The following is a 24,452-nucleotide window of genomic DNA, read 5'->3' as shown; positions in this document are numbered from 1 at the left end:
AAAATCCCATAGAAAAGAGCAAGAAAGTTCCAGATATTTAAAAGGAAAATCCTCAGAGTTCTTCAATTTTTCTTCCCCAGAGTACACAAAATGAACCAGAATCTTGGTTCGTAAATCTATGTTTAATACGCTTGACCTAATATACTGAGCTTTGATCTACTCACATCAGCTTTCATCTGCAACTAATCATTGTGCTCTGGGCTGGGTGGCAGCAGGACAGGTATATCCTTCCGAAAGCTATTGGACAGTAACTAATTTTAAAGATCGGTTTGCAGTTTGTAATGACATGGTTCTTGTATATGCTCCTTATAAATCAGTACAGTCTCGCATGCTACACTGAACAAATCAATAAATCACAAGTAATACTTGCAGACCCTTTATTATCAACTGCCCTTTGAAACACTTCCTGCCCCTTTCACATAATATTTCCCATTTTTGGTAGTTTCTGGAAAGGTATTTTATCATTTAACTCTCTGTCACACTGGAGCCATTTTGTGCTTAACTGACTAGTTGATAAAAGATTCAGAAGACACTGAACCTTTTTCCCTTGGTCTCAATACCCTTGAAAGTTCTGGTAGGCACCCTGATAAATATGGGCATAAGGAAATGTGACCCCATAACAGTTTAGGAGTAGCAATAAAATATGATGAGATCTGTTCAGTCACTCAAAAAAAAAACTTCTAGTTTTCAGTGGAAGTGGTTTGTGGAAAAGTGCTCACAATGAAAGAACACATGGAATATTATTTATCCAACTCATTTGCCAGACAAATTTGGAAAGCAAAACATTTGTTAATGGTGAAATGGTGAACGAAATAAGGAGTTTGATCCACTAAGTTATCAATTACAAACTCAGTTTTAATTAGAAAAATCACTCCTAGAAGGGGTTTATATGTATTAGAGTGATTTCTAAATGGGAAAGGATTCTCAGATATTCGTTCTAATTATGTGCCTCCATAAACACAAACACAGTCCATATCCCTCTGCACATTTCTGTATAAATGAAGTTCCTCTGTCTTTTGAAATTTATTTTTTTTGGGGGGGGGGGGGGGGGGGGGGGATAGGGGTTGCTAATGGAAAACAATGGGTGCTACCCCAAAAGTAAGAATTATTTGGAATAAGAAGGAAATCTCATTTTTTTTTAAAAAAAGGTTTTAGCTTTTAATTTTTTTTTTGGTGATAATACAATATAAGTCATCATTCTTTTCAAAAAGATCAACAAATAAAAATTCTGACTAGCTATATACAAAAAGATGGGTCACAAGTTTGTTAACACCATTTAAATGACATTTTCAGAAGGGTCTGTCTGAAATCTATGTACCCATACCTCACAGAAAATCAGCCAGCCATGCTGCTAATTCATTCACGTGTATCAGAAAAATATCTAATCTCTTATGCAAGCAGAAAGGGGCTGTGCTTTTAGCATGCACATTTTAAAGCCACCATAGCTCTGCCCCTTCAGTTATAGACCCCTGCTCAAGAAAGAGGGTAAATATGTTTAGATTCCTAAATAAGACAGAAGTGAGTGATTTTCTTTAAACACCCTAGTTGTCCCTGAAGGAGAAAAGCTTCCAAGAATCTCTTTACACTGCAACAACTAACTCAGGCTGATATCTACGGGGGAATGAGCAGAGGGAAACCTGGATAACATGTTTTGGCGGAAAAAAATAAATACAAAAATATAAAATCTGCTTTGAGCATTCCTCCATTATCAGTTTCTCCACACACTCATTTTCACATTCAGCTTCTCTTCGCTCTAAACTCAGGCTCACAAAGGTCAACTGCAGCTCAGTACGTCTTGGACAGACAGCTGGAACTGCCCAGGTCATTCACCCAGGCCTGCCTAGCACAAGTAGTAGGAGGTACTGTGTATGAAAATGAGAAACCAAGGTATCAAAACACAATAAGCAGTACAACAAATCCATATTCTGCAGATTTGTTAGTAATTCCAGTCAAATACTTAAGTCTCCAGCCACCTATCCTGAGGGACAATGCATCTGAATAGCAACATTAATGGATCCTTCCAGTCTGCTCTTTCCTTGAAGCCAATAAGGAGCATCACATGCACCTGTGCACTCCAAATTACACAGATCATTACAGAAGGGAAGGGATTTCCATCACACCCAGCAGCAAGGAGTGGATGATGAATTTTTTTTATTATTTTTTTATTTATTTTATTTATTTTATTTTATTTATTTTTTTATTTTTTTATTTTTTTTTTTTTTTTTTTTTTACAAACTTGAAACTTTTAGCAGAACCTAGAGCAACAAAACTGATCTGAGCCTTCATTTCAGGAGAAAGCAAGCTCTATTCCCCGTTGTGGGCATGACAGACTGGCTTGCCACAGCTAATGTAAGATCTCCTTTGGTCCTTGTGATAATTAGGAATTTGGCACAAAGGCATATGAAACTTAAAGTATTTGTAGTATCTGACCTAATGTTTCAGAAAGAGTAATAGCCATAAGTTCAAAACCAAAACATATTATCAACCTTAAAATACAGAACATATGAATGCATTTTATGAATGCATTTTTACTAATATAGTTATCAGTATCATTCTTTCTGGACTACAAAAATTAAGATATTTGGATAAACACTCAAGGCTTTGGTATGGATGACGTCTTCCTCAGCATTTTTGTAAGCTGGCACACCAAATTTCTGTTCTACAAGGTAGTCAGCAGCCTTTCAAAATAAGGAATCTTTACAGAGCCCAAAGATGTCTCCTTATGTTATATACAACTATGTATGTATTTCTAACGTGGCAGTTGATGAACTAGAGCGTGCTGGGATGTGAAAAATAGCATTAATGAGAATAAAGATGTAAGAAATAATGTTAACTAGGCCTTTTCATTACAAAGGAAGAGAGCTGTGCATGTGTAAAATGGGTACATAAAGTTTTATAACATATTGCCTGCTCAAAACCTCTAACATTTATAATACATTTCCATTACTATTTGCTGTAAATTGCCTATGTCTTTCACATTAAAAATAAATGGTTCCAGCTAGACAGCTAAAAGGTTTGATTGCAAGCAATTTTAGTTGACAGTATCAAACAGAAAAAGCCTATAACTTTGAACTCAAAGCAGAAAAGAAAGATGCAACTTCGCAGAGCCGATCACCACAGAATGAACTTTGAGCTCTTTTCCATTTCATAAATGCTTTGTCCCGCTTCATTGGGGTTACTCCCCCACGTTACTTTTGGAAAGCAAGTGAAGCACCAGCCTTTGTCCTCTTCACTCACCAAAGAGCTAGAACAGTTTTTAATTTGATTCGTTTTGTCAGTAGCAACAACTGCAATCCTCCCGAATCAATGTCCACATAGAGCACAAGAGGCTGTTAAGAGTTTTAGTGGCTTTTATTTTATTAGTAGTTGGGGGGCAGGGACCCGACAATACTTCCTGGAGCTCCTGTTACTGTGTGAGCAGTTTAGAAGGCAGTCTATTTCTGCTTTGCTGAGGAAGACTTAAAACAGGGAAAAGAGAAAGTAGAACTAGTGGAGACAGCAGCCCTTGCTTGGTTCGTCTTCTCCAGGTCATGTGCAGCCTGCATAGGGTATACAACCAAATGGACTGAACAGCTCTGTAACTCAGTCTCTTCATGAGCAAGGAGAGAAACACACAGTGCAAGTGCCCCCATCTATGTTGCTAAAAAAAAAATGTACATGTAAAAGCCAGAGCGTACATTGTTTGTTCACGCTCCCCTAGTTAAGATGAGGAGCGCTGGTGTCTGGCATGCCACTTCTCATTACTTCCCCACATCAGTCACTTGAAAGCGGGTGGAAGAGTGGCATGCTGCCAAAGGAAGTTAAATAATTGATGTAAACATAAAGAACATATACCACCAGGGAACAATTAAACCGAAAGTTCAACAGCAAAGATACTCTTATAATCTCCTTTTATCTTTTGTTCTTCCTCTCGTGGGCATGACCCATTTTATCACAGCTCCATGGACTGTGAGGGAGCGGAGGAGTCACCAGCAGAGCTGCCTGAGAAGACATCACAAATCTGATGAAATTTTAGGCGATTTTGTAGATTATGAGGTGGGGGGGGGGGGGGGGGGGGTAAGTATTTCAAGCAGGGACATTCATTAAATCTTGCTAAAATGCACCAGTGGAACACTTGCACACAGCCAGCTGGAGTAGTAGCCCTACCTCAAGACTCCCTCTGCCATGACCTGCCATCACTGACCTCAATTCAGAGGGGAACTAAATATCTCAAGAGTAGCAGAAACAGATTATGACCACAGAGAAGTACAAGGAATTTTACTCTCCCAGAGCAGTTTCCAAATATCTACAGACTAGTGAAAGTGTCTGACTGATGGAGACTGGGAGAGAAAAAACATTTTCCTTAACTTGCTATTTGAACACCCCAACAAACAGGACAGAGAACTGGATTCCCCCTTACGATCACATCCATCTGTTCTTAAAATACTATTCTTCTTAAGAAGTACAATTAAGTGGCATTTTAAAACTCCCCCCCCCAAATACTGAGTGGGCTAGAAATTAGTTGAAGTCATTGATTCAAACAGTTGCATGAACCACGAGCACAAGCTTAGACTCTTTATCCTGCATATCCACTACTCAGTAATGAGTTACTGCATGAGATATATGAAGGGGAAAAAAAAATCATCTTCCCAAGTTAGTCAGAAATCACATGGGGGGTTGTGCATGTGGGTTTTTTCCCTCTATTATTTGGCTGTTAGCTGGTTAAATGCTCATCATGTGACCCCAATCCCAGCAGCATCACCCTAGTGAAGTCTCCATGGAAATTGAAGTCATCTCATCGTGCCTTTTTCCTTGGTGCCAGCACACTTCCTTATTGAACAAAGGTAAGAGTTTCATGACTGTTGCCATCTTCACTGTTTGACTGACAATTAAAAGAGGGATCTGTAATTGACTTATATTGGATTACGCTCTGCTGTGCAAAGACAAACACAGCCTTGATGACTAACAGGTGAAAGAAATTAGTTTATTCAGCTGTCTACAAGTTTCAAGAATAAAAGTCCTTCACACTTCATTTGGAAGCACAGTGGAACTAGGTAGCGTGTCTGCAGCAATTCAGTGCTCAGTGTCTGGAAAACTTCTGAAATGTATAGAAAAGATGAAAGAGGAATGACATAAATTTAGAGCCTAAAAGATGAGAGCAGTTTATTGCCAGATAATCTATTCTTGCTCAGAAGTAGTGTGCAGTGGAACAGCGAGGGGAACCTTTGATTCAAATATCCTACAACAGCTCAGCCTACCCTGAGCATTAGGCAAGTAGTACAACAAGGGTGCCCTACAGGCCGTGTGCTCTGCTGCAAGGACAGGCTCCTCTACTGGGTCACCTTTCGATTCCCACAGCTCTTGTTCCTAATCTCCGTTACCTGACCCATGTGGAGAGCAAGGCATGGGCCCTTCTCGCTCCCTGCTGAGTGGCACAAAGCAGTCCTGCATCCTCACCTGCTTTACAGGGAAATGCATTTCTCCCACTTAATGAGACATACCTTCCCCAGCTAGAGCAGGTGTTGATCTCTGGCAGGTGCCCTGTCAGAAATACATATTAATTTGGTGGCAGCACTTCCACTTGTAATGATGTCTGAATTATTCTCCATGCAACTTTCAAAACAGGAAACCCTGAAACAAGGAAAGCAAATACCAATACCGTGGCAAAATCTGTTGGCCCATCAACTGCACGTGCTCTTTAGACACCAGATCTCAACGTCAAGTGTGATGTGACCCAGTATCTAATGCCAGCAGCTACATACCCAGCCCTGGAATAATGTTAAAATACATGTGTTTCTGAAGTGAGGCAGAAAGCATGTGCACATACGTACAACTGCCACCTCTGAATTTTATTCCTGGATGAGTAATGCAAACAATGCAATCATAAAATATTCTTTTGGTACCTCTTTTAGTATTCATAGTGTGCTCATGTGGTCTAAAAACAATTTAGACTGAACAAAAAACTAGTGCTGCTTTTACTGATTCCGATATTGAATTCTTTTTTCTCTCTGCTATCCCCTCCATGAATACACAGCGAGTCAATCTGGTATGTCTTGATGGTTGAATAAGCTCTTTGATTTTTGAATTATTTTGAGATTAACTGAATTTGAAATGTGTGCTGCATGCAATGTCTTGCTGGCACAAAAAGATGAGCTTTGTTATTGACAGAGAAAAGTTGCAGAGCTACATTTTTCATTATTACTCTGTATTGCTGAACTTGTGTTCCTGTCAGACTGCTGTCTGCCATGACAGCATGGGCCACCAGGTTGAAGAGTTCAATTTCCAATATTCTCTCCTGACCTGCCTGAACTTCAGCAAGTAACAGAATGGTCTTTTCCAGCACAACAAAAAATCTCTTATAAATAATAAAAAATAGGGGGCATTACATTAGGCCACTCGAAAGCTGCATAATGTCACGAGTGCCTCACACTCCACCTGGAAAACATGTTTTTATCAGTATAATGTTACAGCTTTGCAATAAGTTACTGCAGTTTCTACCAGTTCTCCCCTGTCGGTGTTTTGAGGTGGTGTTAATCAGGAGCTCTGAAGAGCTGGATAGAGGATAGGGAAGTGCTGGAGCGGCTAGTTCTCTGCAGCATCCCCTGAGCACACGTCCAAAACACCAATTCTAATATTACCCCTCTTTTCTGCCTTGAAACACCCTGATTTTCCTCTTTCTTTTTTTTTCCTCCAAGAGTAGCCCCTGAAGAAGTCTCCTGCAAACTCCGGGTGCTCCACACCTGTCCCCTTCCCACACACCACGGATACCATAAATGCCACTTAGGATCTTGCTGCAAGCTCAAGCTAAAGGAAAGGGTGTTGGTACAGGTACAGAAACCAGAGGACCTCAAAATAGTATCAGAAAGGCACGAGCACACCCATTATTATTCAGCCTGAGCTTCACCAGCTCTGAGGTCTGATTAGAGGGAGAGTATGACTCAGAAACTATGGGCTGCGATACGAAGGTGTGAAGCAAAGCTGAACAGACCTTGGGAGTGCTGCATTTCTTGAGGAGTGAAAATGATGGGAAATTTTCAGTGAGCCCACAAGTGTGGGAACCTGTGGAAAAACAGCTTTTCCTTCTCATCCCTTCAATATTGCCTACCAGTCCTTTTGTCCAGTCAATTTTTTTGTGCAAAAGAAAATGCTTTTTTAGTTTTCTGTCTTTTTGTAGCATTATGCACTCTCTCCTGTTCCTATCTTCTCTTCTACTCAAACTCCTCTCACCTTTCTTGGTCCTTCTCTCCTACCTACTCCCTTTCATTTCTCTCTCCCTCCTTTGTCCTTCCCTACTTCCTTTTAGCTCAAATTTCTGGTAAGCGCCCTAAGCAAACTAGATTAATTTCCCTGTACTATTTAGACCTGAGCAGCACGTAAACCAGGTGCTTTAAAAGATGGGAAAAGAGAGCTCTCGTCCCATAGAGCACGGGTCCGTCCATTTCCAGAAAATCTATGCTGGTACAGTAAAAGCAGGATTGCTAATATCACATTTCACTAGCTTCTCTGATGACTGCTGTAATTGAAATAAATTATGAATCCCACGTGTGCCACACTAACAGAAAGCAATAAAACACAATACTTATGAATAAAGATAGCAATTATATTATTAAATCAGACAGTAATGTTATTCCACCAAAGGACTCTTCATCTCACATTATAATCAATACTGATTATGAGCGTAAAGGAAAGGCTCTTGCCATTACTATAACAATGTCCCATAGATTTTAAAAGGTAGTGAAAGATTTTCTCCACAAAATAGGATTCAGCAGTTATATCTGAGATTTTGAAACAATCTGTTTGTCTTTTGAAGAAGAAAGTCTTGGATTTTAAGCCAGATTTTGACATCATTGACACCAACATTGTTATCTGAGACTGATGCCAGCACAGCTGAGGGCAAAATCTCAATCTTTAAAAAGTTCTTTAACTTATTTTTTTCCTTAAAAGGTTGAAAGAACTTAGTACAACACCAGAGATATTTCTGTAGGTCTATTTCAGTAGGTGGTAGTTTTCTGAGGTGTAGCACACAAGCTTGATTAAAAGATAATGATCCTAAATATGTGACAATTTCAGAAACAGCTATTTTAGTCATTAAAGCAAATATTATCTCCAAGAAAGTTACGCTTTGTGCCTCAGGTCAGGTTTGACCAAGACTTTCAGAAACAGTAAGCAATTCTGACATCTCAGCTTTATGCCTGTTTCCTTAAGATCTGTCCTGGTTTTCCAACAGATATACCTTTGTACAATTGCAGACATTTCCTCACCTGGTCCTAGGACATCAATGCACCTAACCAGTAAGGAATTATCTGTTCCAACTATTAAATACCCTAGAAGCGTAAACCAGCTAGTAGCTAGAGACAGCTTTGAGTCCGGTGGCACGGAGGGAGAGAATATTTCTGTCCACCGCTGCCAGGGCTCTCAACGTTTCTCAAGGAGGGGATGGGAGATATGGGTCAGCAGGTTCTCGAAGCCAACAGTGCAATTTGCAGGCTGCTACTGATAGGAAGACTGAGAAGGGCTAGGAAGGAGGTGAGAGAGAAGGGGAACTTGTCAGATGGAAATGCTTTGAACCCCAAGAAGGATTTAATTATCTAACAGTTTCTTTTTTTGCTGGAAAACGGAATTGTAATGGCTACCATGGAGCATGAGAAAGCGTCACTTAACACGTGAGCTAAGCGTGAGCACAGCAGTACAGCCATTTACAAACTTCTCACAGGCCACGCTGACATATGCTGGAAAACAAGCAGCTGCCAGTATATGAGCAGTGGCGGAAGAGCTCAGGGAAACGTATCAGGGTGGTGACATTACAGCTTCAGCCAGAAACCACAGGCACTGATTCCTGGTAACCTCTTACTCCACTACTTTGTGTTCAATACTCACCCACTCCCTTCGCCCTCTCCTTCTTGTTTCAGTTTAAAACCATCACTATCAGAACAACTCAATTAGGCCTTGTTTTTATTCTCCTCTTTGAAATCGAGTGCACTTCTAGACAACAACATTCACGAATGCCCCCTACTCTAAATTCAGCACAAGTAGGTTCCTATGCTCAGTAGGAGCCTGGCCGCCGGTATTAATAGAAGCAGAGCTATGAAAAAAATTCCCAGCAATTTGAAAAATCCTGGAAAAGTCCCCTGACCTCCTGTTCCATTACTTGCAAGTAACAAGCTTAGCCAAAGTTCTCTGACATCTTTTGGAGTTTGCAATTCTTTCAAATAACCTTTTACTAAGTTCTGTGTGAACCTTCCCAGATTTACAGCTTTAGGATTAAATCACTCAAACCTCAATGGGCTCCGTGTAAAAATGAGGTGAAACCACAATGGCTTTGAGTTCTGCTTGCAATTTCAGGCTTGCTTTGAACTCAATGCACAGAAAAATGCACTTTAAGCCCAAGCAAGCAGTCTTTTGAAATCCTGCTCTCTTGGAGGTAAGACAGACAAGCCATCTCTGCACATCACCGGGAGCTTTCTTCTGTGACACAGGGTCAAAAGGAGGAGTAACACATTCCTGCCCTTCTGACTGATGATCTCCGTGTCCCAGTTTTAAAGGCGTGTCCATCTCCATTGATCAGCTTTCCCAGCCAATCTCAAAGTTTCACCTTTCAGAAAATCTCACTTTCTGCAGTCTGATGCCAAAAATAACTTATTGTGAAGTCTTGAAAGCAGCACTCATTTCCTCCACTCCTGAAATCGGTCCCCTCCTTTTTTAACAGCCTGCGGTATATCCTATACCTAAGGAACATTCTGGTTGTCATCCATATTCTATATGCCTCCATCCCAGCTCTACAACCCCGTGCTGTAAGGGGCTCCACTCTATTCTAGTGTCTTCAGATTAGGTAGCTCATTAAATACTCCGGCGTTCAAAAACTCAGTGCTCCTCTCACACGACGCCTACAAGCAGGGTTATTCTAAAGGTTCCAACATTTTCTTATTTTTAACAGACAAAATAGAAATATTTCTGCTTCCACTAAAACTAGATTTAGCATGTATTTATCTAACCTGTCATTGGTAACTTACTGACCTTGATATTTTAGCCTTATCATACCCATTTTTTCTTCCCTCTCTCTCTCAAAAAAAAAAAGTGAATTTTGGCCAAATGAAAGGGAAAAGGTGAAGTCTTCTCTCATAAACCCCATCTTTGTAACCTGTAACAAGCTTTGCTTTTGTTCTAGGATTTTCACACACTGAGACATTCTCCTGATCAGTTCACAGTCCAGAATGCACAGCAACAAATGTAAAAATAACAAGAAGTTGTTAATATATGTAGCAAGATTGCAAACGATATCATAAAATTAAGCCAAGTACTCCAGCAAGACAGTTAAGACATCTTTGTTCTTTACACACACAGAAAATAACAAGCACCAAACTGCTAGAATATCTTCAGATACCATGCTGATGTAGATGAGAGAATTAGGCATTTGATGCTCTATTTCAGCAACAAGCACAATAACAAGTTTGCATTCTCGTACCAAATTTGAGTTCTCCAGAATAACAAAAACCTCATTCTTAAAATACTGGTACATTTCAGGAGCTATGATTGGAATAATTCCTTCTTTAACTTCTATGTAAAAGGTGTTCAGTTTCCAACTCCAATTTGTTGTGGAAGTTTTAGTTTTGCTTCAACTAGAAATGCAACCTGGGAACTCAAAATGAAGTGGTGCTTCTTCCCTATTTCACAAAAATCACTAGCAACAAGTATTGAGTAATCAATAATAAAGAATTAGTACTTAACTCATGGTTTCATTTGTATGTGAAGCAGAACAGAATTCACCACCCTCTCCCAAAGCTATATCGAGTTTGCAGCGTTCAGATTACCCAAGTGTAAAGTAATTTATTAACAAAGTCTACAGATTTGTCTTGAAGAGAAATATATAAGACCCGATCTAATAGTCTTAAATCAGTTCTACAATTCACGCTGATGTCGATAACTTAAGATCAGGATCATAATAAAAATATGCTAGAAAAAAGTCGCACTTCACACATAAGCAGATAAATTGCTCAAATGAGACTGTATGCAAAATTAAACCTTATCCAATCACTATTTTTTTTGAATTTATAAATTGTTTAGAAGCAAATTAACTGAAAAGATCCAATAATTCAACATCACATTAGACAAAGAGCAAGATTCTGCATTTGCTCATAAATACAAGCGTGCAGAATATGATCATGTGCCTGCCAAGAACATTTCCTTGTTCCAACAGAGCCATGCTTTCTCTAGATACTCTAATTGTTTCATTTTGGCAAAGACAAGTTTTCCAAATTAACTTTTACTGACCCTCACTCCCTCCACCAGCTTCATAATTCTCATCATTGCCTTCCGAATGAATAATGTTTGTTTATTTCAGCTTCTCTCCAGCAAATGTTTTCCATCAAACATCTGTCTCAAGATATGTACTAGCTGGAGGGTATAAGCAATGTGTTCACACTGTTTTCAATTCCTCACTGCCAGCCTTTTCAGCAGTAAGACTGTCTTGCAGCCTTGCAGGCCGTATACTCTGGGTGCTTTCTGCAGACAACTGTGTTTGCCAACCTCCCCCTTTGCTGTTCAAGGCACAGCCTGACATTTTTCTGTCTCCCCAGGTCAAAGCTAAGCCTTGCCAGGCTGCAGGTGTGCAGCTACCGGTCCGAAGTTTGCTCAGCCACCAGTCATCTCCCATCCAAACAACCACAGTTATTTCCTGGAACAGGTACACAATTACAGGCAACCTGATCTTAGAGCAGTCAAACAGCAAGAAGTCAGCGGACAAGGGTGCAAGACGTTATTACCTACTGCAAAATGCAAAATTTATGTGTCCACTTAATACTGCATATGCAGTTCTGATCGTGAAGTACATGCTTGCATTAGTAGCCTCCTCTTCTGATTTTTCAGTGCCAGGTAAGAAAAGAGGCGTCAAAAACCAGAAGCAAGCACTTGGTATCAATTTCCAGGCCATTTTATAGTCCAACTGGAGATGCTGACATTGGTCACAAGACCTTATCAGGATCCAGGAGCATTTTGCTTACCAAGACTGATACTTAATCTAGTACCAGGCCTTCATCTGGCAACAATTAAAAAATAAATAAAAAGCCCACCCCTTAGCTCCACTCCCCCTGCAGGAAAGACAAGAGGCTGATCTAGATCCTGGTAAGCCTGCCAATACACCTGGTTCCAGGGCCACTGAAAGGTGAATGCTGATTTCATGCATTTTTGACATCTGAAACTTGAAAGTTTATGAACTTGAGCAGGCCAGGAAAGGACTGGTCTGTACGGCTTCTTTTTGAGAGTGATAGAACAGTGCAAAATAGGAATGCACTAGGACAGTGCACAATACCAAGTTTAGTAAGGAGACAATTTCTCCCCACGTCAGACACCATAGCAGAAATGCGTAGAAAGACCACTAGGCGTTAGTGAAGATACTGCAGTACTCCAACACGCTGCTTATAGAATTAAGGCTTTAACTGAAAGGAAAGTGAACCACAATGCAAAAAGGGGTGGAAAGCTAGGGAAGGGCTGTGAAAAGGCTCTCTTTACAATCCCGCCACAGTTGTACAATAGCAGCTGCTAATAGGAACTGTCAAGGTAAAGAAACTGTAACTGGACAGCATCAAAGCTAGGAAGGAAGCAAAAGAACAGTGAATAACAGCAAGCACAGGTAAATAGTGGTACAAAAGTGCCATCTACACTTATAACCAAGGACAGCACTTAGTGTTAACGAATGCATTAACATTCTCAGGTGATAAGCTCACACACTCATAGCATTAGAGCATTTTAACATATCTTGAGTAGCCTGTTAAAGGAGGAGGACAGGTAGTGCTTCATAAATTAAATCAAATACATTATGTGATCACATTTATTTTTATCTGAGCCTACACCTCTTGAATTTTTTATCACCTAAAAGAAAAAAAAAGAATATAGATATGCCCTGCAAACCCATCAATTTGTCAAGTTTAGATTTTGAAAAGCATATAAAATTTACACCCACTGAGCATATTTTTATACCCACATAAAAATTTATTCTGGCAGTGTTTTGCCAATATGTCATCTATAAAGTTTTGTTTAGACTTTATATACATATATATATATGTATAGTATAGGGGGCTAAGGTTGCTTTTCTGTTGAAGAGCTTTTCATCTCTGTCACATCAGGCATGCTCTCAACATCACCGTGCTTACGTTTGAGATATAATGTCTTCCAGGTGAAGAGAAACAGTGACCATATGTGATCCTTCCCTAATTGGATGTCGGTTCTGACTACAGACCCAGTAAAGGCTCTCATTTTGCACTGCATGGCCCTCTCTGGGCAAGCAAAATTCAGGGGCTGCGTGCCTTACCCCGGACATGGCTACCTGCCTGCTTGTTTACTCCACCTTGCAACGTAGGGACCCAGAGGCTGGGCAGTGATTTCACTGGCTGGGTCATTTATTCCTACAAAAGATGAAGCCTGTGTGGCAGCCTCAGTGTCAGAGCTCTGCACCCCTTGTTCAGGCAGGTTTAAGAACTGGCAGCTCCACACCCTACCCTGTGCTTTTACTGCAGAAGTCAGCGCTGGGGAAATATGCAACCTGCCTCATGGCTACACCTTACCCCAGCACACAGCTTTGTGATGCTCCCCAACACTGGGAAAAAGCAGAAAAGCACCAGGCGTATTTGTTGAATGCTGTATCTGCACCCAGAGAAACCGTCACAAAAGCTACGGACACATCTCTGTGTATTTCTGGTTTAGAGCCACAGTGCAGCCTCATACCTAACACGCAGTGTGGCATAAAACAAAGAGTCACCCAAAGCCACAAACACATACCGTGATGTAATAGCCAGTAACTAAAAGACAAAGAAGCTGCTGCACCTGATGTTAACTTCTTTTTTGAGGGGGGAGCGGTGAGGGGAGCAAAACGTCTTCAGATAGTAACTACAGATTTCCCACTTGAATGCAGAGTGCAGAAAATCACTTGCAGGGGTATATTTCTGATTATTACTGTAGCAGAAAACAATAACAGAGATATGCCTATTTTCTTTTTAAGCTAAGTACATGTCACATCCTGCTTGGATCTTTTTATTCCCTTCCAGGTTCTATTTGATTAGTAAGAGATAACTTATGAAAGGCAATTTCAAAGGCTGCACAGTACCACACTCATTTTTCCAAATGTTTCTTTTAATGGGTTCTGCACACACCGTGGTGTCCTGGGTTTTGTATTAAATAACCATAGAAAGCCTCTCTGTGATACAGTTTCAATGATCAAATGACAGAGATCTGATTATATGACCAAGGAAAAAAAGCTTTTATGCTTCCTCTGGGCCATGGCTGTGTGGTCTCCTTTCCTTTGCTGTTGTATACTTTGTACTCCTGTCTGCTTACTACCACCAAGATAGCAATTTCAGTGAATCTACATGGTAGGTAACTTGGAAACACTACAAGCCAGTGAAAACTACCTTCTTGTTAACAATTTGCCTTAAGCTGGGCATTCATATCCATAGGATGGCATCTACGTGCCTCCACTGACTATGGACATGGAGAGTCACTCATCAGCTCCCTGGTGGCCACCTAATTCCCATTGTGCTCCAGGAACTTATTGGCATCCTTTAGCACGCAAATCCCTGTTTTATTTCCTTCCCGTGTACTTATGCTGACATCTGATACATTAAAAACAAAAACCTGACTTTGTCTATAGAAAAGAGTTCATGAGCTGGTGGTATATGCAAAGCAAGAATATTAAATCTCTTTCTCTTCAACTCATTGTGACTGGTCATGCTGTCACGTACACCTTTAATAGATGTAAAAGCATGACTGCCCATTTTTGGTTTTCAGGTTTTGATGCTCAGGGCGACTAGCTCATGGTACCATCCCACGCTGCCCTGTTGCAAAGTCCTTTAAGAGAAACACAGGGCCCTGCAGACCCAGGATACTCGCTCAGTTCTTGTTCCTGTCGATAAGACCAGTGACCTGAGCAACAGAGACCATGGTAGGCTTGGGCATAACAGACAGAGCAAACTAGCAAAGCTGGACTGGAAAGAACGCCTTCTTCAGGAGGTTTAGGTTGGATATTAGGAAGAACTTCTTTACCGAAAGGGTTGTGAGGCATTAGAATGGGCTGCCCAGGGAAGTGGCTGAGTCACCATCCCTGGAGGGAGGTCTTTAAGAGACGTTTAGATGTTGAACTTAGCGATATGGTTTAGTGGAGGACTTGTTAGTGTTAGGTCAGAGGTTGGACTAGGTGATCTTGGAGGTCTCTTCCAACCTAGGTGATTCTGTGATTCCTTGAAGGGGGAGACCATGCCCTGGTCAGACAGGCCACAGGTAGCTCAGCAGAATTTGAGCCAAGCCTGAGCCCAGATCCGTGAGCAGTGTACCACAAGGCAGTCCTTTCAAACTCTGAATTAGTGAGAACACTGAAAATTACTCAATAATGTATTAACATTTGGCACTGGCACGTTCAAGAGCATGTGTCCTCATTAATTTAAAGCACACAGAAAACTCCCGTCCTCTTTGTTCTATAGATTCCGTACATTAAACTGTGCACTTCACTCCCATACCTAATCCCTAAAACATTTTCAGATACGACTTTTACAACTGCTGTATGATTTCACCTGGGTTTGTGCTCCTTTGATATATGTGTATTAAGGAAGGCTATTTATATAAGTAAAAACACAATCACAATCAAATTTGTGTACATAAAGTGGCCAAAACTTTCAAAGCTCTGTTTTAACTAGCCTCTAGGGAGTTACTATAAATCTAAACTCTTTAGTTCTTTAAAAGGAGACTTCAAGCCTAAAGTTTGACCCATTGAATAGCCAGCTGCAACAGGAAGAATTATTTCTGTCCCCCATCCCTGCTCTTCCCCAACTATCAGCCACGCATCCTACACACACCACCACCACCCACCCATTGCACTTGTCTGATCCTGCAGAGCTTGCGTTCAAGAACCTGAACTAACAGGAGACAACTCACATGGGTTTTTTATGCACTCCCTCACCTCCAAAATTGATCTTTTTCCACAGTTCAGTTCAAGGGATCAGATGAGCACTAGTGTTACAGCAAGGAGGCAGCAGTCACGAGCATCCAGGGGAAGAGAGAGAACCAACCATTACTGTAATTCAGCTGCATTGCCAGAGCGGATGAGTAAAAATCAAGGGTAAAACTACTTTAAATTAGAACCAAATCAGGCCCAGCATAAATCTTTCAAGCACAGATTCAGTGTCCTAATAAGAACCTGGGAGACAAGAATGTTTGTAGCTCCTTTGCACTAACACTGCTTTGAGTGCGTGTTCATACGGCCTCTCACCAGTGTGAAGTTCACTCACTCTCCTCGCTGTAACTTTTGATGCTGTTACAGAGGCTCCAGTGTATAAACAATAATTAACATCTGAAAGCAGAGACTTACAAATGGCATTGTTTGATTTGCAATAGACTTCACTGAATTTTTCTTCTGTGTAGAGAATTCTTAAGGAGAATGCTGACAAACAAGCAGCATAAGGTCTGTGTATTATTAAAATTTAAAACACATGCTGCATACACAGAATGTCAAAAGAATATGTTAATCAAGTACAAATAAGAGCAAGCCAGCTTGATCAGCTCTTAGCTGTGATGGTGCAAAGCTGGGGGAGTTGCCAACAGCAGTTACTCTGTGCCTTTGTAACCATATTAGAGGATATAGCGAAAGACATTCAAGGAAGTATAGACATTTCCTCTTCAAACTCATGCATTTCTTATCATCATGGAATCCCACAGAATATAATTTAGAAAGTAATGTAAACCTCTGAATTTTGTTTTACCATAGGATGTTGCCCAAACCAGGATGCTGTAATAGCCACCCCATGCTAAAAGAGCAAGGAGAAAAGGGCCGTGAGCTGTAACTCCACACAGAGCTTACCAAAACATCCAGGCTTTGCTATCCTTGCTCCCTCCCCATCAGAAAGCCAGCCACAATATACAGTATTTTGCACGCACCAAGACCTAGTTGCAGGTTCATCACCTGGCTTTCACTTGGTCAGAGTGGTTCTTTCAGCTCCTCTCAGAGGATGAGCCCCAAAACCAGAAGACAAAAAACTTAAGTTGGAGGATCCATTGCCCTTAGTTAGCAGAACAGTTGGCCCATCATTAATGACAGTACATTCCTTATCCCTCTCCTCGGTTGTTTTGTCAGAAAATGACAGAAATTAAAATACAAAGTGATTACTACATTCTAGATTCTTACTTGGAATAGTTTAGGATAGCTCCTTTGACCTACAGCAGTTGAAACTGGATTTTTGTTTCTAACTTGGATTTAGCTTCTACCAGAGAGAGAGAAGCATGTTCTACGTTTCCATGTCCTTTGCCATATTTCTAATACCCAAGTCATCCATCACTCATCTGATGTTAAAGGCAACTAATCACTGAAGAACACTTTTGCTTTATAAAATGAAAACCAAGGAGAGCTTTTCTGAGCTTCTAGACACAAAATGCTTTACTCTTTAAGGGGGTGGGTAAATAAATAAATTATAAATGCTGTTCATATGTTCATAACTACTTCTGGTTTCAGTTTACATTCCTTCATGTTTTTTGTTTGTTTTCTTAGCCCAGTAAACCCAAGATGACACAGAAATCTCAGATTAAAAGGGGGCTTAGACCCAAATGAGAACTTGTTGATGCCATTACCATGCAGCAGCAGAGCTTTAAGTCAAAATGTGATTCCCATTGATAATAATTTATAGCAGAAAGTCACAGACGCGATGGCACGTGCAGCGCTTCAGCCACAAACAGACACATGTCCAAGGCAATTCCCTTTACTGCACATTCATTCTGAGAGTAAATGAAAATGAATGGAATGGCATTTTTGTACTAATACTATGGGGAATCTTGCTCTGCTGAAGCTGGGCATGTTCTGTGCCACTTAACAGCAGAGTCCATTGAAATGCATAGCTTTACTGCAAAAATAGCATGTTTTGGAGTTTATCTCAGGGTTTTTTCTCCCACCACCATCAAAAAAATGGTGAGTAATGAACAGAAATGCAGCACACAGGCAGGTCACTTCCCTTTTATTGTTGTATTTACACTGTGCTTCTTAAAGTGAAGATTATTCCTTTCAACCAAATTTTCCTATTGCAAATGCTAATTTTTACATATTGCACTGATTTTTTATTAAAATTCTTCTCTGCTGGTATTGCTTGCTGGGCAGAACATGCTTTTGCCAATAATTACTCCTTTCACAGAAGTTCCCTTAAGTGGACACCACCAAGTTACTGTTTATACCCCTGAGCTGCACCATAGGTTGGTGGGGAAAAAACGCACAAAGGGGCATGGAGAATACAGAAAAGATGTGATCAGCCAATTTTTGTGCATAAATCTTTTTCAGAACTCAAACATCTTTCCCTGTTAATGTAAACCACACACAAAAGGAAGCATAAAAACCTGAGTGATTCAGGCCTTAAATGGTACTACTACAGGGAATTTCAATAGTTTACTCGTAACAGACCAAGCGGGAGAGCTGATGTAAAGCATGGAGCTCAGGGCAGGCACTCTTATAAGAAATCTGATGGTGAATTGAATTTATGAGTCCAGCTGCTTATTGAAGGTGGAGGAGCTGGTACTTCACACATTAGCACTGCATTTCCTTAAACAGTGTTCCTTTCCCTAGGACAGTAATTACTACTGCTATTTGAATAACTGTCAGCAAGTTCTTTTTACCAATAAACTCTGTTGTCAATATCAGACTGATTCGACTTTTGATAACAGCTTTAAAAAAATAAACATGATTTATTTGTCAACAATTTTTGATCGATGCCTCCCAAATTTATATTCAGAAGGCATCATCACTTTGCTTTTAAACAAATAATTTCATCATAACCCACTTCTCAGTAAAACTACAATAAGTTTTCACATTATATTACAGGAGCAATGGCTATTCAGTTCTAAATAATGGCTCCTTTGCTAGACAAGTCAATGGAAATTGATTTGTTTCAGCCTCCCGTGCTCACACACGCAAAGCCTGCTTACAACAACCCTATTGACTTCTGCAAACAGTACTCAACCTTGCATCCTCAAGGACTCAGCAAATTTTTTAAATCATTCCCCTCCTGTTTGTACCCGTTATGAACGAAGACTGCATTTAAATGTCAGTCTCCAGCAATAATACTATAAAGAGTAAAACTAGATTTTCAATTTGGTGACTAATTATATTGCAACATACAGCCCAGGATTTGATACAAGGAAGAAGAAAATTAAGATGTATCGAACTTCAAAATGAAAAGCATTGACTGTACATACGGTAAAAGGAAAGGGGCCCCAGCACCCTGTCTACACAAGAGAGTTTTGCAGCACAAGCTACCCTATGGGTTAGCCAGGCTGCCTGCCATCAAGCTCCCATCTGCACACACACTGTTCCACATGGCAGACTGGACTTTTCTGGGCTTCCGTGTACGGAATATTTTCTCTCTTCTATAAAGAAGAACATTTAAAAACAATTAAAATAAAGATTAGGGATATTAGCATGGTAGAAGCATTAAGTGCAGTATCGAAGAGACAAGAGACCATATGGTCCAACAAAATCTGGCGTTCATAAGCCCTTGAAATACAAATCAACCATTTTCCTACCCTTTTGATCCTTCCTTTCCTATTTAAATGTGATGATCAGCTTTGCCTCTACATATCCAAATGAAATGTGTTATTGTTGCCATGTTTTTTATTTCAAGCACTCCTGTAAACCAAAACAATTGTGGAAAGTCCGTGTATAAATGCCTTCAAGGCTGATGCTTGACCTCAGATTTTTAAGTCAGTTATCACCTCAAATAACTTATTGGCCCCAGGTTGTTTCACTCCTTTTTGATTTTTAGAAAACTTAAGAGTGAGCCTTGGCATCTGACAGGCTCCATGACAGCAGCTTTGTTCATGGACAGCACGGCAATATTTTCACTTACATTTCAGACAATGCCAAGTGTCTAGTGACTGTTACCTGTAGTGCATTAAGCTTCAGATTTCTTTATCTGATAAAAACCTCACAATTGGGCACTTAAATGTGTTTTGTGTTGCATAACCCCCATCCAAAAAGGATAAACAGATGACTTTCTTGTTGTTGTTGTTTCTATTATAGCAGTGCAAATACTGCACTATTTACTAGTGCAATGAGCTAAGTGACCTAACTGAAACCAGAAGTCTGGCAGAAATCAGGCCTGTTCTATTCCACAGGCTGCTTTGCTGGGTTTTCTTTTAGGAACAAGGAGGGAATTTACATTAGGACACAGGACAAAGCACAGCATGGCATTGGTCAGGTCATGGCGGGACTGTATCACACGTGAGAACAAACCATGGTAGGAAACAGAAATGAACGGCTGACCACAGAACTTGGTTTTAGTTGAAAAAAGATGTGCAATGTGTTTACATGCAATCTCATTAGCGCATTGTTTATGTACATTCTATATAAAGGAAGGGATATTTAAACGTCCATACATAAACCTACAAACCCACAAGGGGGATGATGCCTTCTGGGTCACCTCAGCTGAAGGCTGGCCTTCAGATACCCTAGCGATCAGGTGTGTAAATCATAAATCTTTTGACTGTACAAGTTAGATACTTTCACTAATGCAGCATGGACTGATATGAAACTAGTGTACCAGACAACAGCTTTGATAGATTCAGCATTGCTCCAAGGATAGGTGAAGAACCTATCAATGCCAACAGAGATTGGTTTGATACATGACTCAACTTCCCTCCCTCCATTTGTTCTGTTTAAATATTTACACGTGAATTGCCTGACCCTGTGCAAAGCTAACATAACTTCGCTAAGCACTGGTTCTGTAAGCATCAGTTTAAGGCCTTAAATCTCAGCATGCCTGAGAACGGCTTCCAGATAAGAAGTCACAGATAGGAAACACTTTGGGATTCAACTGTAGATATCATAGTGAGTCCTCTTAATTTTTATCACTGAACATTATTTCGAGATGGCCTTGATTTCTTTTCCTAATTTCCAACCAGTCCTGTTTTAAGGTATTTTACAGCAGAGCCTGTACTCAACTGAAACCACGATACTAAACTCCAGCCCAGACAGAAAACAGCGTTATTCAATTTCTCCCTTCTGATAGATAGGATACAACTTTAATAAACCAAATTAATAACATTCTCAGGATATGTGAACACTCAGGTAACAATAATAAAAAAAAAAAAAGTGCTTCCACTCCAGCTGGTGCTTCCTTTCATCTCAGGGCTCTGCAGGACCTTTTACTTTCCATAGTGATACTGCATGTAACAGGTACTGACCCCAGGTCAAATAGCTGTAACATGATTAGAATATTGGTTTAAGGTTTGTTTTTTTTTTTTTCCTTCTGACCACTGAAGGTCACTCCAGTTGCTCCTCCTCTTATAAACACACAATTTTTTTATATATAGACACACAGATGTTTTAACATTTTGTCTCTTTCTCTCTCTCCCCCCATGTTTGCTGCTGTATATTAAACTCCTTTCTTCCTCCAGGCTACAGAATAACTACTATTCATTTGCTTCTCCTAAGTAGCCCTACAACTCTTTCAAATTACTCTTTACACTTTCTGATCTAACCTAGCCTCTCTTCTCTCATTTCCTTCTTAATTGCTTCATTAAAACAAGAAGTGTCCCCTTTTGACTGACATCACCTGAAGCAATATACTCAACAACTGGAAACAAGTGAAAAGGCCAGAAGACCTAACCATAAACCACCAATGCAACAAAAAATCTTTTATACATCAGAAATGCTATTTCCAGCACTGAGATAAGCAAGAGAACGACAGGGGAGACTTGCCTACAGTTTTGGGCAGCTCTATTTAACAAGGAAAGAAGAAGCATTAACAGAGAAGGCTGATTTTAATAAGAAAATTAAAGAATTAGGCTTGTTCACATGAGTGAGAACACAAAACTTCTCCATCAGTACATCACTGGGATAGCCGTCAGAATAGAAGCAAAATCATGTATAATAATGAAGATAACTGATAAGTAAAAAAAAAACTCAGGTTAAAAATTACTAGAAAGTTCTGAACCAGAGAAACATGGAGGCCATTACAATGCAAATGCTATTTTTCCTTTCCCTTTTAAAACTGGGGCTTGATCAGCTTAAGGAAGAAACTGTATTTTATAGACATGTAATAGCAGGGGATTAGACCTGGACATGGTGATCAACAAGACCTGTAATAGCCGATCCAGTGTTTATGTGAGGGAAAGATGTAACCTTCTGCGGAGTCTGTATAGCCAGACAAGCTTATGATATTTGGTCTGGAGTATTTGCAAGAAAAAAATACATCAGGAAAGATAAAAGCCATACATTTGTAAGGATGAAAGTCTTCTGCTCAGGGGGAAAATACATGCTACTTCGGGAAGAAAACTAAAAAAAAATGAGTAGAAAAAAGTAGCAAAAGATGGGCATGGCACAAGCACACATGCTGAAGGTAGGTTTCCAGCCCAGGAGGTAATGCCATGGCCGTACATACAACATCAGGAGGCCCATAAGCAAATAGAATTATTCATCACAATTTTCTTCCTGTATTTTCCTGTTTTTTGTTTTCTCATTAAAAGTTTGGAAAAATGAAATCTTTTCTACTACAGCTGCAAAAGATCTATATCTATAGCATTCAGATCTGAATCTTATATCTTCAGCCCATCTCCTTGTGGACCACCTCATAACTGTTTCACAGAACTGCTTGCCATTCCTTGTTACTTTTGAGAGGCTTCAGTACTTGAAAGCTTCAAGCAGAGGCTTTCCCTGAAGTCTCAACATTTAGTATTTCATGAAAACACCAGCTTTAATTTATGAATTAAATCTTCAGTCCTTGAGTTGGCAGGAGAAAGATGTAACTGTAACTAAAATGAACTCAAAGTTGAAAATAAGTCTGAAAAAAATCACTTTAAAAAAAAAAAAAGACAGGAAAATGCATCTCTGATTATCAAGCAGATTCAGCCTGAAAGCTTGGTGTGGCTAACTGTGCCAGAGTACAGCACAGCGTGTAAGCACACCTCACTGCTGGTGGGTTGGAGCAAGAAACAAAGCTCATCCATATGTATAAAACCAGGTAGAGCAGGTGAATAGGAAGTAATTAACAGCATGAATATTAACAAGACCATAGACAAAACCTAAAATTGCAATTGATCACAACCAATAGGACAATTATTAATACCCAGGTACACCTAAACTTAATTTTCTTCCCCCCTTTTTTTTCCCCACAGTGAAAGATAACCATCAATTCTTCAAATAAAACTTAACCACAATGTCCCACACTGCTCAGTGTGTGAACCTTCGTGATAGGGAGGTGGCTTCTTTGTGGTGGCAGCTGCTCTGTACCATCTCGCTGCTAATTATTTAAAACCTCGTGTTAGAATTCACTGCACAGTATGGTTTATCAGCACAAAACAAGCAGCAAAAGATACACGTCTTTATCCTAGGAAATGATGACCAATTTGTGGAAATGCTACTTCTCTGTTCTCTGGAGTATCTTGGTGCTGCGACATAAAAGGTGCCTTGCTATTTCATCTCGGTAATGGCCAGCTCTTCAGAGAGTAATAACTGGATGTTAGTGTTCAAATACTCATGAAGAATACAACATTTACTTTGGCTGCTCAGAATCAAAACACTGCCATTCATGCTTCATATAGCTAGCAAATGTAAAATACAACCCCCCTCCTCTAAAAGCATTAACCCCGGATGCCCAATGAACACGTATAACCTTCCACCATCCTCTATTATTTCATACCTTCAATTTCTGGTGTAGATGAATGACATACAAGCTGCCTAGCTGGCATTGGGCTAGTAATAAAGGAGTTAGCAAACCAGCTATGATTAAAAAGAAACAAAATGCTTGGTTGCCTCCATTTTGCCACTGTTTTGCCTTTTAACACGTACCCTGAAGTAATTACTGAAAGCCTGTATTAAGACTCTTAACATTTAGACTCAAAGTTCAGCATAAACTCAGGGTCACTATTTACAGTTTGCCAGTGCTCCGTGAGCAAGCAGTCTTACTGCTTCGATGTAATGATGAATGTTAAAAGGTACAAGGTAACTATAATCAGAAATGAAACACAAAACTCTAAAAATATCCCCTTGATCTATGCATGTAGCCACACTATCTGACAAATTCAATTAAATCTGTCATATATCATTTCTACAGTGCTATTGATAAAGACATAGCAGTATTGAATTTTAATTATTCAGCTAGTATTGATCCCACAATAATCTGGTGGAAATCATCTCAGGCTGTCAGTACCCCCTAGGAGACAACAGCTATTATCTAATTACAAATCACACTGTGTCATTTGATAAAAGGTTGGGGCTTCCTTTTTTACACATTTTTTGCAGTCACATTCTCATACATAAATCAGAGTGCCATGATTTTCTTTAAATACTAATTTATTTATTTTTTGCAACTGAGTATCTATTCCATTATCATGACCGACTCATAGAACTGTGCTCATAGTGTAGCAAATTTCCAGAGATGCAACAACAATTATGGAACTGCGATTTCAGATTTTTACTCCATATTGACCTTGAGCAAGCAATTGCAATGGTCACAGCACTT

General features: G+C 39.9%; 1 protein-coding gene across 1 annotated transcript in view; it reads right to left on the bottom strand.

Annotated features, from left to right (window-relative positions):
• Window positions 1–24,452, bottom strand: part of LOC308176895 (uncharacterized protein) — a 243,770-nt gene that overhangs the window by 119,588 nt on the left and 99,730 nt on the right. The window lies entirely within an intron of this gene.

Source organism: Anser brachyrhynchus (assembly GCF_964034855.1).
Source record: "Anser brachyrhynchus genome assembly, chromosome: 13".
NCBI lineage: Eukaryota > Metazoa > Chordata > Aves > Anseriformes > Anatidae > Anser > Anser brachyrhynchus.
The sequence above is the reverse complement of the archived record's forward strand: the minus strand, read 5'-3'. Positions and strand labels throughout refer to the sequence as shown.